The following is an 18348-nucleotide window of genomic DNA, read 5'->3' as shown; positions in this document are numbered from 1 at the left end:
ATTTGTGGCCGGAGTAAATGCATGGTGCCGTCCTCGCGAAATCGCTTCCTCTCCCTCCCGGCCAGGGGCCTGATAAAATCTGGCAGTGGACAGGGTTAAGTTTGCACGCAGCGACGCAGATCTATGGCCATTGTGACCAATGAAGACTGCTTTCTTTGCAGCTCAATCTCTGCCTTTGAAAGAGCACTTTTTCTGCAACCAAGCCTCGCACTGTCTTTTTAGCTGACCCGAGCATCTGTCACAAGATTAGAATTGATTTCTTGTTTCCTTCGTACTTTTAAAATCATTCCAATGTCATATGACTTTGAATAACTTGCACGGCCCCAGCAATGCTGTATCAGGTTTCTCATTGTTGTGTTTAACCTCTGCAGAGGAGTAATTCTATATGCATAGTGTTGAGTAAAATGCATAGGGTAATATAAAAAAAATTCTGCATTGTGCCTAAAAGAATACGTTTTACTCATTATATAGAAGCGTCTAGCTTGCACGGTAAGTGCCTGGAGAAGAAACATTCTTCACGACAGCGTGTGTGTGTGTGCATTTGGGCCATCGGGGTAGTGCTTGCATCGTAGATCGCTTTGTGGCGATATGACCTGCTCCCGACAACGTTGACACATGAGCCAGGAATTTCCCGCATCCATCCCTCGCTTGACCTTGGAATGATGTGGATCTTCCTGAATCCAGCGGCTTCACAGGAGAATCATTTGTCCCTCCGGGGACAGGATGGAGGCCATTGCAGGCCAAGGAGGCAACGCCGCTCCCTTTGCATCTCAGAGCAGCGTCCCAGCAGGCGGTGGTAGCATTAGGAGCCAATGGGTTATTTTTCCCAAATGGGAAAATGGACCATGTGTTTCTTATGAGATTGCAAAGCATTTGACATTACAAAGGCGACTGAGTTATTTTCCATATGCATTTCATTTTTCATGTAATGCTAGAGCGCTGGTTAAAATTTTCATCGCACATATTTGGAGGGTTTTTTTTTTTAAGCGCACATATAGCGACGCATTGTAACGGTTTATTTTCATTGCACAGAGAGGGGATGGATATTGACAAATAATTTCAGTTGTTTTTGCAGGCGGATCTTATTTTCAGCGCGCTTTGCATTTTGGGAGACATTGTGTGCTCTCTCTCTTTGTCGGACTGCGGGAACATTTTTGACAGCAGGATGTGGGCAGGATATGTAGCTTCCTGCTGATTTTTCTAAAAGGCAGGCAGGAGCGGAAGGAAGAGGTGAAGATGGCTTCCTTTCGGATTTCCAGATGACAAGGCCAAGGCACGGAGACCCTTTTCTTCGTTGTGCCAACTGTACAACACGCACATACCACCACTTTGCTACTCTGCTTTGCACTGGCGTAGCGTGGCCGGCATGGGCCCCCGGGTGCAAGGAATGAAATGCCCCCCCCCCCTCCCTTACCATTTCTTTCTCCCTCTACGTAGCCCGGTGCAGTTGCACCGCCTGCACGCCCAATGGCTATGCCATTGCTGACTTGCGAAGGACCTCAATGCACTTCTATCTCAACTTCTTGCTGTATATGGCACGTTGGATTGAGATCTTTGATTGATGTTTCTTGAGTGAGAGTGCTAGCAACTGCAATACTCTGAAGTGGATCATTTTAAGAAGGAGTTGAAAGTAAAATAACATTTAAATTTGGAGCAAATTGTTCACCTGCGCTCCCATTATACATATAATCACAATGTTTCTAACACCCCAAACTGAATTCAGCAGAAAAAAAAACCACTAATGAAAGAAGCCAGTGGGTCATCAGCGAAGATGCACTTTTGACTCTGTTTTTCAATGGCTTTCATTGTTTCCCACAATGGCTAAATTTGACAGTTGATTTTCTTGCTAATAACCACCCAACAACTACCAAATGAGGCACTGTCTGCCTCTTGCTTCAAATGGAATTATGCAGCTTGGCCATCAGATTTACATTGCGGTAATGATTTTGCCATTTGATGCTTCCGATGGTAATGGCATTACCGAACATTAGAAGCTGCACACAAATGAGGTTAAGACAGCATAATTCCTCCAATTAGGTATAGCTTTATGCACGACCTATGCATTTGCAAAATGTCCAGAGGGCGAGATTCATCTGGGAATATAATTGGTAAATGTTTGAATGTATAGCCTAGTTTGCCATGTGGAAATAAAACTGCAAAAAATATTTTGTGTTCTGCTTTCCTTTAATGTATAAAAATGTTTATGTATATTATTATTTATTTCCATATTCATAGGTTGTTTTTGGATATTAAACTAGGGAATAAGTCACGAGCATGTGCAAAACGTGCAAAGTAATTTACTGGCTGTGTGTTGTTTTAGTCAGCTGGGTGTGCATGCTCTGTTGTACAGCCATCTGCTCGTATCCATTTGAACTAACAGTGCTGTCAAAACATGATTATTAAGTGTAGGCAGCGCAAATTACAATTTTACCAAACAAATTCAAAAAAAGTTAATCTCGTAGGAAATATTAAATTGTACCTTTTCTTCAGGCACACGCACACAAAGCCGTACTACGTGAGATGGTTTGGGTGGAGGGGAGGGGTTGTCAGGCTGATGTGATGTGACAAAAGTAACGCGTTTTTTATGGATAATAGTAGTCTTCAACAGCTGATGGAATAGAATTAATGAGTCATATGTGGATACATTCCGTGGCGCGTAGTGGAATTTACACTCTAAATGTCACGGGTTAAAAGCAGCTTAAGCTGTAAGCGACGAGCGTGCGAGCGTTTCGATATAAATATTGCATTCAATGGCAACGCAGACCCACTCTGCGCCACTATTGTGAGGTTCTTTTTGAACGTAACTGGATTACCGAAAATGCCAAAATCATTGAAACAATCAAGACTAATAAGCTTCAGATAGGGCTTTGGGCTGTTTACCTATCAGAAATTGAATAGAAATTATTCTGCCTCGGGTCACCCATTAAATAGCATGCCACATTGTGCACAGGGCCCTTTCTTTTCTTGAAGGAGTGGTCGCTTGTTGATCAAATTTTGCTGTAATCGGTTACCCTTGTACCTCCGTACATATTGTGGCTGCGTATGATTGAAGTATTTTCTCGCGTCTCATATATCTTGTGAGCAAACTAAAAACCAGCGCTGCATGCTAGCACTTCAGATAATATACAACTTAATCGATTTACTTAATTTGCGTTCAGTGCAAATGCATATTTTAATAATGGATATTATTGCGGAGAATATTTTAATTGCTTTCCATGCTGATGTGGCAGTGCGCTTCAGAGCACTTAAAGTGATTCCACAAATAAATACAGTACTTAAAATGTTTTTATTTATTTGAGTGAATGCTTTCGTTTTAAAGTTCCAGTTAATAGGCACAATCAAATCTACTCACTGATGATTACACAACGCATATCAGTTATTTGCAGAGAGGTTACAGAATTCATGGAAAGGTTAATAAACAGGGCGCTAAGTTGGCCTTTTGGCAAGTCTTTTGCACTTGCCCTTTAAGGCTGTAAATTCTCCACGAAGTTATAAATCGTCCGTATTTGCCTGGACGTAACTCGTGCGCGAGGGCCACAGAGAGCGCGTGGGCCAAGAGTAAAGCCACATGGTGAGCCCAGCCCTCACCCCCAATGGCTATAACATTCACCAATGGCTCAAGCATTCGTCGGCACTAAGGTGGAGGGGAGGGTGAGTGGTACTGGTTATAGATCATGAGTACAGAGGCTCAGCTCGTGCCCTCTGCCAGGACTGAACCGGCTGAGGCGGCAGGGGGGGGGGTCTGGTAGCTGGTGGTACCAGGAGGCAAGCAGCAACATTCACACAGCCTCTTGTGTTCCTGGACAGGTGGTCACATCGTAGTGGAAAGGGAGAGGGGAGCGATGCAACTGCATCATCCATTAATCACCCGACGGGACCCACGCTTGTTTGTGGTACGAACGCCTGCGGGAGCCTTCTTTACATTTCAGCCTGTCACCCTAAACTAATCATCGTTGCTGGTGTCTGCTTGTCAGCCAAAAGTTGGGTGGTACAACTAATTATTATTATTATTATTTCTCAAGTACAAAAACACAAAGGAGAATACGGTTTGTGTCTGTGCTGAATGCCTGACCAAACCTGTCTCTTATCTGCAGCGCTGAGGAATGAAAGTGACCGTGCGGCTCTGAAATGATGTAGCACGCTCCCTCATGATAAGACAGTCATATTAAAAACTCACACTTTTTTTATTGTGCTGCAGATGGGCCTGTCCACAGAAAGCTCACAATGTTACACGTCTTAACCAAATTATACAGCCGATGCTGGCAGCGCCATTCTAAAAGGATTATTGGAAATCATTTAAAAACCTCCTTCAGGCCTGAAGTGTTGACACTGTATAGTAGATATTTAATTTGAGATTTTTTTATGAGATTGCTTTAGCAACATATGTCTCGTAGACTGCTCAACATATAAAATCCTGCATGCCTCTGGCTGCCATTTACCACATATTTACATTTCTTCCAGTGTTTAATGTGCTTTTGCAGAGTGACGCATTATTGCGTGAAAAAAAAATCTAAACTTCGTTTATATCAATAAAACAAAGCCATAGCTGTTTTAGAAATAAGTTATAACAGTCTCATTCATTTTTCATTTCGACTTAAGTGAGTTAAAGCACATTTGTGCCAAGTTTTTAATCGCGTTTAATTTAATTTCCTGGAATGCCTACGTAATATTAAGCAGCGTTAGGGCCGCTGCGTTGGTTTAGGACTCTTTTTTCTCTCTTTCTCCCAGAACATCTTGAGAATAATTGGGGATGCAGCCATAAACCACTCGACTTCCACGTGGCAAGTCTGCGTTTGAAGGTGGCTCTCGTTAGTTCTGGGTGTTGAGGGGGGCGTACCGCGTTGCTCTCCGTCCTTCTCTGTTGAATACGTAACGCGCTCGCAATTTGCGCCTCTCAAGAGCTTGCTACTCGCGTCTGAGACGCGCTGCGTTTTTAAGTGAACGATATGGTTTGTGCAAAGATGACAAATATATTTCGCTAATTATATTTTGCTATAGGTCATATGCGATTTTTTTTCTCCACTTGAAGTTCTTTTTTTCTTTCAGTGTCATGAATATTTGCATAACTTGGTAGAACAGTCACACAGCGGTAAATGCACCACACTTTGAGCCCAGTGACCTGAGTTCAATTTGCAATTCAAGAATTGAGTGTCTTTTTCAACATTGCTGTGAATGTAACAGTGCATTTAGCATCCACCAGTGGCTGCAGGAATCGTGCGAATCTATTACAAGCAGCACACTGAAAATATTCAATTCTCACGAGCACGACTTGATCGTAAAATATTGATATTAATCGATTAATCGATGTAATGTTGCAGCTCAATGCCCTATATGATTCATCGTGTGTCGCTAATTCCTTTAAAAACATTGTAGTGTGACAGCACGAAGGAGACGTAATTGTCGTGATGCTCACTGTGGCCCCACAACTCGTTCTCACATTGGGGCCCAGCTCTTCCACTTTACTCACCCACAGAAGGTGGCAGGTGGGCAGGCGGGCAGTAAGGTTGTCACCTGTCCTGGCGTTCCCAGGATCACATCCTCTCCTTGAGGCAGCTGTCCTGCGAAATCTGTAAGTCTTTCCCGGACATTAAAGGTCCCTGTTTTAACCCGTTTGGATGACAATACACCACTCGAGACAATGCGTTTGCATATAGGTTTCGAATATTTGGCTGCTATCAATTTCCACACGATAAGCCGCTTCATTTGTGGCCAGGTCGCTTCTGAAAGAGAGCTATATAGCTCAGTGGGCCTTACCTGGTAAAACAAAATATAAAGAAAATGTTCGCAGTCCTGCAGTTGCTTGCTCATGCCACTGCAGGTGGAAGGGCCTCCATTGAAGGGCGCTCTGGAGAGCCCCTCTAGATTGGATTTGGTTGACTGTGCCATGCTCTCCAGATGTCTTGGAAGAGTTGGTAGTACCCATACTTTTCTCCACCATGCGTGACTTGCCGATCGACTAACTGCTACGCACCCATTTATACTGGTGGGTGAACAGAAGTGGGGGGGCGGGGTTGAGAACTGGCATGCTGGGAGATTGAACCGAACTGGCAACCTCTGGATTGCGTCCAGAGGTCACCATTAAATCATGGCGGCGTCTCTTCTCTTCTGCTGTTGTGAGATATTCTTCTTCCCATGATATGTCCTGGATGTTTGTGTACCTCAGGTGGCAACCCTAGTGGGCAGGCAGGAAGCGCTCCCATCTAATTGCCTAGGCCCCGTATGGGAGCAGCGGGCACATCTGCCGAGCAGGTGGACAGCGAGACCCTGTCCGCAGCCCTAATTGTGAGTGAAGGCAAGCCGTTTGGAGACTGTGCGAAGAAGCCGGTTGCTCTCAAGTTGCGAATGTATCCCAGTGGTGGAGTGCGCGCCGCGTATGCAAGCACGTTTGCAGGCCATTCTGCTGCCGTACCTCTGAAGAAAAGTTGAAACTTTCGTAGGGCAGAAATGCTGAATGGTGAAGTTGGTTGGATGTTTTGTTTGATGGGTTCCAATTAATAATGCATTCCTGGGAAATATGAAAGCAGGTGTGTTCTCTACGGTTGTTATTATTTAAAAGATGGATAAACATTTAATTTATATTTTAGTGTGGGCACATTCAAACGTTAAGGAAAAATAAAACTGGATGTTCCTGTCTTCTGCGATCGTTTTTATGTGCATTTTGGAGTGAATGTGGAGTGCTGAGATGGCGCTTTGAAAATTTTCACGGCTCTAAGTTTAATTTCAGAATTGCCTTGGTTTGAAATGCTCGCCAAAGTGTGATCTTCTTCCAGGTTTGCTGCCAAAGCGTCGGCTTCGGATGCAGGAAGCAAACCCTTTGTTAATTACTTGAGAGCTTCCCTTTAGCTTCCTTGTAAACTCGGCCATTTGGCCGCACGGCCATCTGTGGCCTATTTTTGTGGCTTCTGCCCCGTGGTTTTTTTGTTGTTGTGGTAGATGAACTGAAATGAGTGTCCTCCCCTGGGCACAGCTCCTAGGATAAACCATAATTCCGCTGCTTGCGTGCGCCCCTCCCCTTCTTTCTCTGAAAAAGCCAGCACCTCGCCGCATGGATTTTCTACTGGCAGATTAGCTTCATTAATCACAATCATGGCTTGCTCGCTTTGTAATTAGCAGCAAAAGCTGCGGCGATTGCTACAGCTGGGAAGTTAAGCCCAAGGCGTTAGCCCATGGGTGTGACGGGCTGTATCGCTCGTGTGTTCTTATCCCCAAAAGAAATGAGCCCTAGGCCCAGTTTTCTCCGCCTCCACAGTGCAGAGTAATACAATGGCCGGAGGCGGTAATATGCTTAATGTGGGAGGCCGAAAACTTAACTTGGGAAATAAATAAATAATCTGGATTTAAAATTACATGATTTTGTTCACTGCGCTCAGTGTTTACACTGTTTGCAGTTCCTGCGTGCTTGTTTTGTCTCCCGATAGGTTTCCTAATCTATTTTTCAGCATTAAGCTTCTCTTCCCCGAGAATCCCCTGACATTTCATCGAAATTAGTTTTTTTTATGCTTCCTTCCCTTGCACACGCTGTTAATTTTGCAAATCGCATCAACACACAAAAGCAACACGTTACAGTAAATCTTACATCAACCGTTCTTCGCTAAGCTGCACTGCGGGGGAGCGTTTTGATGCTGAACTGCCAACTGGAAAACGTCGCCCACAGGATCGCCCCCCCCCGCCCCTCCTCCCCCCCCCGCCCCTCCTCCCCCCCCCGCCCCTCCTCCCCCCCCCCGCCCCTCCTCCCCCCCCCCGCCCCTCCTCCTCCTCCCCCCCCCGCCCCTCCTCCTCCTCCCCCCCCCGCCCCTCCTCCCCCCCCCCCGCCCCTCCTCCTCCTCCCCCCCCCGCCCCTCCTCCTCCTCCCCCCCCCTGTTAGAAAACGCTACCGTCTAGCTCCTCCACCATCGCCTCCCACCTGCGAATGCTTGCAATGTTAGCGTTGCCTGGGGCGCTGTGATTCCCACCTTTGGACACGCAAAGTAAGAATGGAAAGGGAGTATGAAGGGAGCGGGGGGGGGTTATGGGGACCAGCGGGGAGAGGGAAAAGTCTGAACTCTCTCAGCAGCAAGCGTCTTCACGTCACGCCCGCGTTCAAGGGGGCAGGTTCACCCATCCGCTGCGCTTTGGTTCAGGTGTTGATGGTTGCCGTAGTGACAGACACAAACCACGAAGGGCGACCCCCTTTTTAAAATATATATATTTTTCTCCTAAGCGCGATGTTGTGGTTTCACTTCATGCTGTTCCATGGATTCCCTTTTGTGGCATGTAATGTGACCACCGATTTCACAAATTCTGGATGTCAGCTTTGATGGCTTTTTTTCCTCTCTTCTATCGTTTTTTTTTTTCCCAAAAATAAAGTGTCGCTGGAGGGTCTAGGATTCTGCTCGGTGATTGCAAAGCAGAATTCTTCTCTCCAGATGTAGCGGTGTGTAAAGGCCTTTTGCTCTTACAAAGGAAGGGCCTTGAGAGATGTGCCCCCGTCTTATTTTTTTTTATTCAAACCGAAGCATCTGAAACCTCTCATGCTCCCCGATACCTTGATAATCTGCAACAAGCAAACGATTACATATCGCAGTTGATGACAGGTCACGAAGGAGAGTTACGGAGCTAAGACCTGAAAGCTGGATAATGAGTAATCCTTTGGATGCGCATTCTAAACTAATGCACGAAACTTCTTATATCGGATTACAAATCCTTCAACGGTTATCACGTGTCTTCAATATCTCTTTATCTTCTATCAACTCCCTTCAATCTTGACACGTCAATTCCCACATGACTGGAGGTCACCGCTTGTCCTATGTCTCTCCCACGGTCGCCTCGCTTTCGATATTGGATCTCTGTATCAGTCAGGTTTAAATATCTGTGAATAGAGAACATTTGTAAACGTAGTTGTTTATATTATGCTTGTATATTGCTGCAGAAGTGGATAAATCACGGCTGATTATTGGTGCCGCTATGTATGCGGTGTTTTACAAGACAGTATTGCACTCTACACTATGGGAACCTCATTTGCCAGTACAAAATGACAATTGGTTTTTTACCCTTCTATCTGGCAACATCTGGTCCAACCCATGTGAGACTAGGCTCTAAAGAAAGCTGTCTCGGGTGTGGACCAATCAACTTTAAGGACTGTGCACATTATCAGAGTTATGTTCTTTTGTTTGTATTATGACTGCAGGTATTGCGGTCTATGCAAACATGACTCCTTGTAAAAAGGTGTCAGTTTTGTTGCCAGATAGAAGGATAAAAAACCAATTATCAGTATTGCACTCAGTCTGCAAATGTAATCTCACATCGAAAAGGTGGCGTGGCCCTGCAGTAGCGAATTCGCCACTTGTAGCAAAGGCTCACGGCTCAAATCAAGTGGTCGCCATTATTATTACCGCGCATATCATAAACGTAAGTGCCGTCTACTTCACAGTGGACACTAAGATCCCCTGTTTTTGTTTTTTGTTGCTGCTGTACTCACTCACAACGGATCTCCCTGTAGAATAGCAACTGGCTAGACGGGATCATCATCCGTGTAACGAATCAAAACGAACGAAACTGACGTCTTTCGCAAGAGTCGGCCATTGTGTGCGCTGGCGTCAAGGTTCAACATTTTTTCACATTCAAAACATTCCCCGCAAAATTTGTCAATTGGGATTATACACAGCAAATATCGCTCCCTACTGGAACACTTATGCCCCAGGTCACTCTTGCAAATGAGACTCGTCAAATGAGACTCATTATGACCTAGTTAAACAACATTTAAATAAAAATTAAAAGCTTAAAGGACCAAAAAACATTGTTATGCCATTATATTTATCAGCACTTTAGTTAATTTCGAAGCTTTTTTCTCATTAAGTATAACAAATTATATAACAATAATATCAATGACTTAACAGTTATATTAATAATGAAAATCTTTTACTCGGGAAATACTGAGTATTTAATCTCAAGATTTTATTTGAGGAGGATTCAGAAATAGATGTTTTGGTCAATTCCATGAAGAAGAGTTTGGCTTCATGTGTGACAAAGCCAGAGAACCTGGAAAAAAAGCCATGGTGCATACCACACTCAGCACTGCCATCTCCAAGCCATCTCACAAATCCATGGATACAATTCCTGGCAAGCCCTAAGTCATCATCACCGAAGCCCTAGCCAGGCTCAAACCTGCTTAGCATCAGACATCTGACAAGATCGGGCACGTTTAGTGTTATTTGGTCATATTTATAATACATGCACCATACATTACTTCCGAGCTGTTCTATATAATTGAAACGCAGCCACTTGAAATTTCTTTGACTTTGGAAATCTGCGCAACTGCACAAACGCACAATGGGAAATTCTGTATTAACTTCTCCGCAGGTGGCGAGGGAAAAGCTGCCAACGCCTTCGTCTTTTTACTGTGGCTGACAACTCCGGGACGTAGCGCGCATAAAGAAGCATTCCGCAGCATGGAATTGGCTACTCCCATGGCTCAGGATTGCATTTCATTTGCAGCTGGGCTCTCTAGCCTGCGGTGCTCCCTATAGGTGTCAAAGAGCAGGAACCGTGCGCAAGAATGGGATCCTTTGTTCGTTTATATTTTCTATGAGTTGGCCATTACGTCGGTAACTATGGCATTACTGCCCCTTGCAACGGCGGAACACGCTTGAAAATGGTGGCGCCCTTGCCGTTGCCAATTTAAAGGGAGCAATGCAAAGTGGTGTTTATCGTTACGTAAAAAAAAGTGTTAGCGAGTCAAACAGTTCCGCCGTTAAGACGTTCGGTAGCAAGCGGTGCTTGCTAGCTCAGCTATTACAGGAAAAATAGTTTCAATTTATAATTTTGACTGTGGTTATTGCCTCCAATATGCAAGGCAACGTAATAATGTCCTAATGCACAGCCTCATGCCGAGTCGCAATAGCATAGGCGCATTTTGTGCCGGCTGAATTAAATCTGTGTTTGCATCATTTATGAAGTGTGCGTGGATGACACTGCTTGGTAGATGTAAGCGCCTAATAAGCTGGTAATTGCCGCTAACATAAGTCCTAATCCCACTGCGATGGGTTTGGCAGAGCTGATGACTTGAATCTCTGCCAAAGGGGGCTTCCAGCTGCTATTGTTCAACCTGCCTCAATATCCATCTTTAATTCACGTCTTGGCTTTTATTGTTTATATAATGTTCATTACACACATTATACGGGAATCTAATAACGTGCGCCGCCCTGTTGTCTTTTTGTGTGCAAGGATGCCACTGTGTTCTACCGCACAAGGGCAGTCACGAGTCTCACTCGGTGTCGGATGGAGATGTGTGAAGTCATGGCTGGTGGCTCTCCATCTTTATCTCCCGCGCGTTTGCCGTTGTAATCTCAGCACATTTTAAACCGCGGTCCTGAGTAGTTGTTTTTTTGAGCTGCTTTCATTTGAATTCGTTTACAACAACAACAACAAAACAACCCCCTATAGCTCTGCAGTTTACGTGACGTACATACTAAAACGTATGCAGGATAACAAACATAATTCAAACTGTTAAGAAAGTAAGTGGGCTTGGACGGGTACGTCACTGGAAGGGATTGTGGTAATGGTCAAGAATAATAACCTCGTGGCAGCTAAGGAATCAGTTCATGTGCAGTTTCGAAGTGGATTATTATTAGATCTCATGATCACGAGAGATGGCTGCAGCTTGGGGCAACTTCATCCATCAGTAGTTTGACCTTGGCTGATAATGATGATGACGATGACAGACTTGCGATATATAATTTGTGTACGCATCTTATTAAAAAAAATCCTTTAAATATATATGTACCCTGTATATTTGAGCGCCTAAAGTTAAATACCGTGTAGTGAACGTGCACGCTATGTTTAAAGCATGAATCGATCAAACACCGTTTGACAGATGACAACAGATTTCAGATGTGGTGGTGCATGCCTCTCATCCAGCGCTTTGAAGTCAGAGTTAGTGGATGACGCTGGTTTGTGAAATTTGCAAATGATTCACTGGGCTGTGAGGTGACCTCGAGTTGACCGTATAGCATGTGGGTATATAAACTTCCCTGTGCATATACCCTCATCATATATATGGATATGGATTTCTCCAGGTAGTCTAGTTTACAAGAATTACATGGTGGGCAGCGGAGGGCAGTGCAGGAAATGCATTGTTGTATTGTAATTCTATGCTCCCCACCTTCACCAACTCACATTGGCCAGGGTGGTGAAGTATGGTCAAATAACCACCGCAACCCGCAGTGAGTGGTCATGTCCTCGTCGAGCAGTGGATTTACAAACGGCTCAGTGAGGCTTTTTCAAGTTAATTATTTCACACATTATTGTGATTGCACGTTCATAAACGGAAGATTTGTGGCCGGAATTTTATTAATTCATTCATTTTATATAACTTACATTTTCTTTTACCCAGGAAAGTCTCAAGACAATTTTTTCAGGAGGAGGATTCTGCAAGGTTTTTGTTACGAACGAGGACAATATTGCGAGGTGTAATCTCGATTGAAACATTTTCAATTAATTTTCTCAGCATATTGGAATGTTTGGCCAATACCACTTACATTGTGTGTGTCTATTTTTCACATGTGCATGTCCTGCACTGAATTGGCAAAGCATATCATCTAATGGATGTTATATCAATTCTGCATCGGGTGTCATTTTTCTGTGGAGACCTTGCAATTGCCATTACCGGTTGGCATCACGTCTTGGAGCCATTATGAAAATAAATCCATCCTGTTATTCTCCTGTGAGAAAGTGTTCCTGTAAAGCACGTGGTTTTAGCAACGTGAAAGTGATTCCCAGTATTGCCACATCTCAGACTATTTTGACCTCAAAAAACCCATTCCTCACTTTTTTGTACGTCTTCAAGTTTTTTTTGGGGGGGGGAGGAGGGGGGTAAAAAAAAAACACAACATCGGTATTTGTGCAGTTGTGAGGTTGCGTTATTTTTTTTGAGAAACATGAACCCCGGGTGCGTTTGTAAGACTTTATTTCAGCAATGATTCAGCCGTGACCTTATTTTACACGCAAACCATGTGCCTGGTTGTGCCGCGTGCTTGGACATTTGTATTTCCTGTCATTAGCTACACACGATTTCCCCTGGATATCAATGCATGTAGCAAAAAGCTGCGTGGATGCAAGTCCCCGAGTATGAGTAATAAAAGCTGGAATCGCTTGTCAGTTCCCCACAAGATAGTCATGTCTGGACACTGGCGGCCTTATTATTTCATGTAAAAGCGCATTGTTCGCGAGCAGCGCCGGCTTTCCTATGTAATTTATTGCCTTTGGGAAATTAAATCCATTATGATGGCATGAGCACAGAGAGATGCTGCGAGCTGCAGATGGTTTGGTTTAGCATGGGAACTCAGCCGCACTTGCCCACAGAGGCTTAGAGGAATGTGATCGAGCAAGCAAAATGTTTCTACAGTTCTAAGTAAAACATTGTCCCTGCAAATAATAGCGTACAGTTTTTGCATTGGCACGAGAAAAGCCATTGTTGATTTGTGGACGTGCACAATAGCATCCTGCATAGAGATTATTAATTCATGAATTCCCCCGCCATTAATATTAAGATAGTTTGGCTCGTAACGGCTCAACTATTAAGCGACGAGGGAGAAGAATGTCTCTCCACTGGCCATGACAAATGAACACGAAGAGGCATGCAATGCGGGAAGCGAAAAAAAAAGGAGACGTACCATGGGGCATGGGGACTAATTACAAGCGCTGAATTGGAATATACAGACTTCAGCCACCTTCTCATAACCTTGTCAATCTCAAGCTGTTTGGACTTTAGACTCAATTAAAAAAGGTCTCTCCCAGCTCCCAACTAATGACTCCACCTCCCCCGAGGTTTTAATACTTAAAGGCCTGTCCGGTTTTTTTTCTTTTGCGTGGAGTGCTGCTTGCGTTTTTTTGTAGTTTAGGAGAGGCATTTGGTTTGTTAGCTTTGCCCCTTGGTGAGGTGCTTTATTACATTCTACCCGCACCCACGCACGCACGCGCACACACACACCCACACGTGCGCACACACACACCTACACGCGCGCACACACCCACACGCACACACATCCACACGCACTTACACTCACACACACACCCACACACATCCACACGCACACACCCACACGCACACACATCCACACGCACTTACACTCACACACACACCCACATGCACACACATCCACACGCACACACCCACACGCACACACATCCACACGCACTTACACTCACACACACACCCACACGCACACACATCCACACGCACACACCCACACGCACACACATCCACACGCACTTACACTCACACACACACCCACACGCACACACATCCACACGCACACACCCACACACATCCACACGCACACACCCACACGCACACACATCCACACGCACACACCCACACACATCCACACGCACACACCCACACGCACACACATCCATACGCACTTACACTCACACACACACCCACACGCACACACATCCACACGCACACACCCACACACATCCACACGCACACACCCACACGCACACACATCCACACGCACTTACACTCACACACACACCCACACGCACACACATCCACACGCACACACCCACACGCACACACATCCACACGCACTTACACTCACACACACACCCACACGCACACACATCCACACGCACACACCCACACGCACACACATCCACACGCACTTACACTCACACACACACCCACACGCACACACATCCACACGCACACACCCACACGCACACACATCCACACGCACACACCCACACACACACCCATACGCACACACACCCACACGCACACACCCACACGCACACACATCCACACGCACTCACACTCACACACTCACACGCCGCACTCGTATGTGCGGGTGACCCGACGTGAGTCTGTGTTAAATGAGGTGGAACGGCGAATATTCTCTCTATATTCCTCCTCCCACTCTCCAATCATCCACTTTCCAGTGCATAGCAAATAAAGGCACAACCTTGACACTGATAGCCTATTCTGTTCCGTAGATTTAATAATAATTGCTTCGTATTAACATTGGCTCTCATGCTCACGCGCAACAACTGCAGAACTAATTTTTATTTTTTTTCAATTATTGCGGAATCAAATAGGACGGAAAAGGATTAGAGTAATTTTGCTCGCAGTTAATCTTGTTTGTCTTTGAGGTTTGCGCCCCCACATGCGGACTGCGTGCAATCGTTTTTTTTGACCAATTGAAGCGTTGATTGGCCCAGATGCTCACCCGATTGCTCCGGTGTCATTGATGGTTTCTGGATACACAATTGACGGGCCTTGCGCAGAGATCAGTGCTCATTGCTGAGCGCATCTTGTCCTCCTCTTCCACTGGCACATCCGAGTCGAGTGAACATGGGGGCCTCCCCCCGGTTGTGGGTAGGTTTCCACTGGCTATTTGGCAGTGCCGAGCCAGAACCAAAACCGTGATACGGCGGCCTCACGAAACATCTGAATCTTGCTCGGGGTAAAGCAGGGTGAGGGGGCAGGACGCTAATGACGCGTACGTTCCGTGTGACGTCAGCAGTACAGCTGCAGTGGAAAATCCTAGAGCCTCCTGAGCCATGCTGCGTCGGTTTGGTATGGCCCCAGCATGGCACGGTTGTGCAGTGTAACAAGATGAATTGGTGTCCAGTCCGTCCTTGATCCAGCACAGGAGTAAGGGTGTCGACGTGGCACTGCGGAGCGCCCAGCTGGATGTGACTTGACCTTCGTCGTAAACTCGAGTTGTGGTTGTTTACACAGCTCAATTATGAGATGGCTTGAGCGTGACACAAGACATGGGTGTTCTGTGAGATGAATTACAGTTTCTTGAGAGTTGCTATTATAACTCCAGATTCTGTTGCATTATATCAAGTGTACGGACCTGGAATATGCGCAGTGTAAGGGTGTCTGGCCCTAGGAGGCTGACGTGCGTTTGCTTACCGAGGAACACAGTGGCAACTTCCTCTTGCCGTTTGTTAAGTGGAATAAAAACGTATTATGCTTTGTTATGGAACTCTTCTTGGTTCTTTCGGTAAAGTCACGTAGAACGGAAATAATAAAATAATAAAAATTAAACATTATATTATTTCCCTTCTACGTAACTTTACCGAAAGAACCAAGTAAATGAATCCCTGCAGTCACGAAAGCTTTACATCGAAAAATTGTTATGGAACATTATACATACGTTGGTTCAGAATTTGCTCGCTTAAGCAATTTCTGCGAGATAATATTGGTGTGCTACGGGGCTAGTTCGGTCGTAATTGGAGTGGTGTTCGACCTATGCTCTGTGTGTCATAGGCTGTCATCGTATACGCACATCCTCAGCGCGATTGCTGATCCAGTGCCAGCGAGACTACATGCTCCGGACTGGCTTTCTCGGAGACGTCACTGGCAAGGCTGACAGACGAGGCCGTGCCCATTTACGCCATTAACGATGGCATTGAACACTTCGCCTCCGGCCTATTTGTCAGCGCTATTATGTGACAACGTGCGCTCTTATACTGGGCTCAGATTCAGACATTCTCCCGACTATCGTGTGCAGCTGCTGTGCTGTAGACAACAGTGGCGTAGCACGGTTGGCATGGGCCCTGAAGCAAGGAATGAAATGGGGCCCCTGTCCAATTCCCAACCTACCCCCCCACCGACTCCCCTTCCTTGTTTCCCAACAACCCCTGGACCCTACCAGCCTCTGGCCTCTGGGGCAGTTGCACACTCAATAGATGCACCACTGATAGGGACCTACAATCCAGAGGTAATGGGCTGGTGTCCCGTTTCGAGGCATTTTAAATCTGGGAAAAAGTTAGTTCACTCGAGGGCGCCCCTGAAACTCATCGCAGAAATGGCTGCATTTGGCCAATTGGCAAATTGGCTCGAGGTGGCGAACATTATGGGGACCTCGCATTGAATCCAATGCACATGGTAGTTTTCGAAATAAACAAAAGAGGTCCGATTCTGTATGAGAGCTGTATGTATGTTGAACTTCTTTTGCACCGTACGTAGCCAATCGTGATAATCTGAGTTCAGCGTGGATACATGATCTCTACTTTCCTTTTTTAATAGCATATATTATTTGGGTTCTTTTCTGTCTGTGACTTTTAGCATGCATTATTATAGTACGGAACGAAAGTGCAATTAATTATTACATTTTATACAGATGAAAAGCCAGTAATTGTCTATGTTCCCTCCCAATTCGGCGCACCCGTTTTATTTGGCTTGCGCAGTTTGGTTATCAATTAGCGCCACGGACAGCTGCCACGTGGGGTTTTAAAAACCTGGAATTGCCTGCAGCTCATGGCCCCTTTCTAAAATCACATTTTAAATTACTCCATATGTTCCATTCTGTGCGCACGAGACGTATTACAGTTATTAAATGTAAAAAAAAATCATCTTAATATATAGCGTTGGCCAGTCATACTCGACACGAACTGTCCTCCGCCAAAAATAACACGAACGTCCCGCACAGTACATGAGACTCTAGCCTGGCTCTGACAATGATGTAGTGTTTGCTATTAAAATATTTCCATGTACGCGCGGTACGCACGCACGCGCACACGCATGCGTTGCTCGCACGCACGCGCGCGCGCACGCACGGACACACGCATACTCTCCCCCCCCACGCTACATGTTAAGTGCTGTCAGATGTAAGCCTGGCCCCTCCCACAGTGAGAACACACAGATATCCGGTGATTGGAGCAGAAAGCAGTCGGGTGTGGCGTTTCAGATGGATCATCGCTTCCCTCCCCGCCGCCGCCGACGCCGCACCACCTCGCCAAACCCCCAAACAGCGAAGCCAGCCCGCCTTTAAATTGCCACTGACAATCGCAACACGAGTGGCGCTGGGTACCGGAGCCCAGCCCACTCTTATGACCTCACTCCGATCCGCTGAGAGATGTGCGGGTGGGCGAGGGGGGGGGCGAGGGGGGGGGGCGAGGGGGGGGTCGAGGGGGGGGGACGAGGGGGGGGGACGAGGGGGGGGGGACGAGGGGGGGGGGACGAGGGGGGGACGAGGGGGGGGGACGAGGGGGGGGGGACGAGGGGGGGGGGCGAGGGGGGGGACGAGGGGGGGGGGCGAGGGGGGGGGACGAGGGGGGGGGGGCGAGGGGGGGGGCGAGGGGGGGGGGACGAGGGGGGGAGGCGAGGGGGGGGTGCACACCACATTTGGTGCACGCGCACCAACGCACGAGGAGTGGCCTCGAACGAGCGGCTCCTCCCTTCGCTGATGACCTCACGCAAACCCTCTCCCACCCAATCCTCTGCACCTCGAACTCAGCCCAGCCTCTTACACCCCCCCACCTCTCTTCCCCTGCGCCCCACCACCACCACCAGCACCCCCCTCCCTCCGCCCTGCTTGGGTTTCCCGAACGGGACGAAGCCCGAGTGTGTGT

The 18348-nt window shown here is 46.5% G+C and overlaps 1 protein-coding gene across 5 annotated transcripts in view; it reads left to right on the top strand.

Moving 5' to 3' along the window:
* LOC144720951 (RNA-binding motif, single-stranded-interacting protein 1-like) overlaps positions 1-18348 on the top strand; it is a 273511-nt gene that overhangs the window by 175481 nt on the left and 79682 nt on the right. The gene's annotated exons all lie outside the window — the stretch shown is intronic.

This window comes from Lampetra planeri, chromosome 10, assembly GCF_965212315.1.
Source record: "Lampetra planeri chromosome 10, kcLamPlan1.2.h2, whole genome shotgun sequence".
NCBI classification, from domain to species: Eukaryota; Metazoa; Chordata; class Hyperoartia; order Petromyzontiformes; family Petromyzontidae; genus Lampetra; species Lampetra planeri.
Note: the sequence above shows the minus strand (reverse complement) of the source record. Positions and strands in the feature narration are given on the sequence as shown.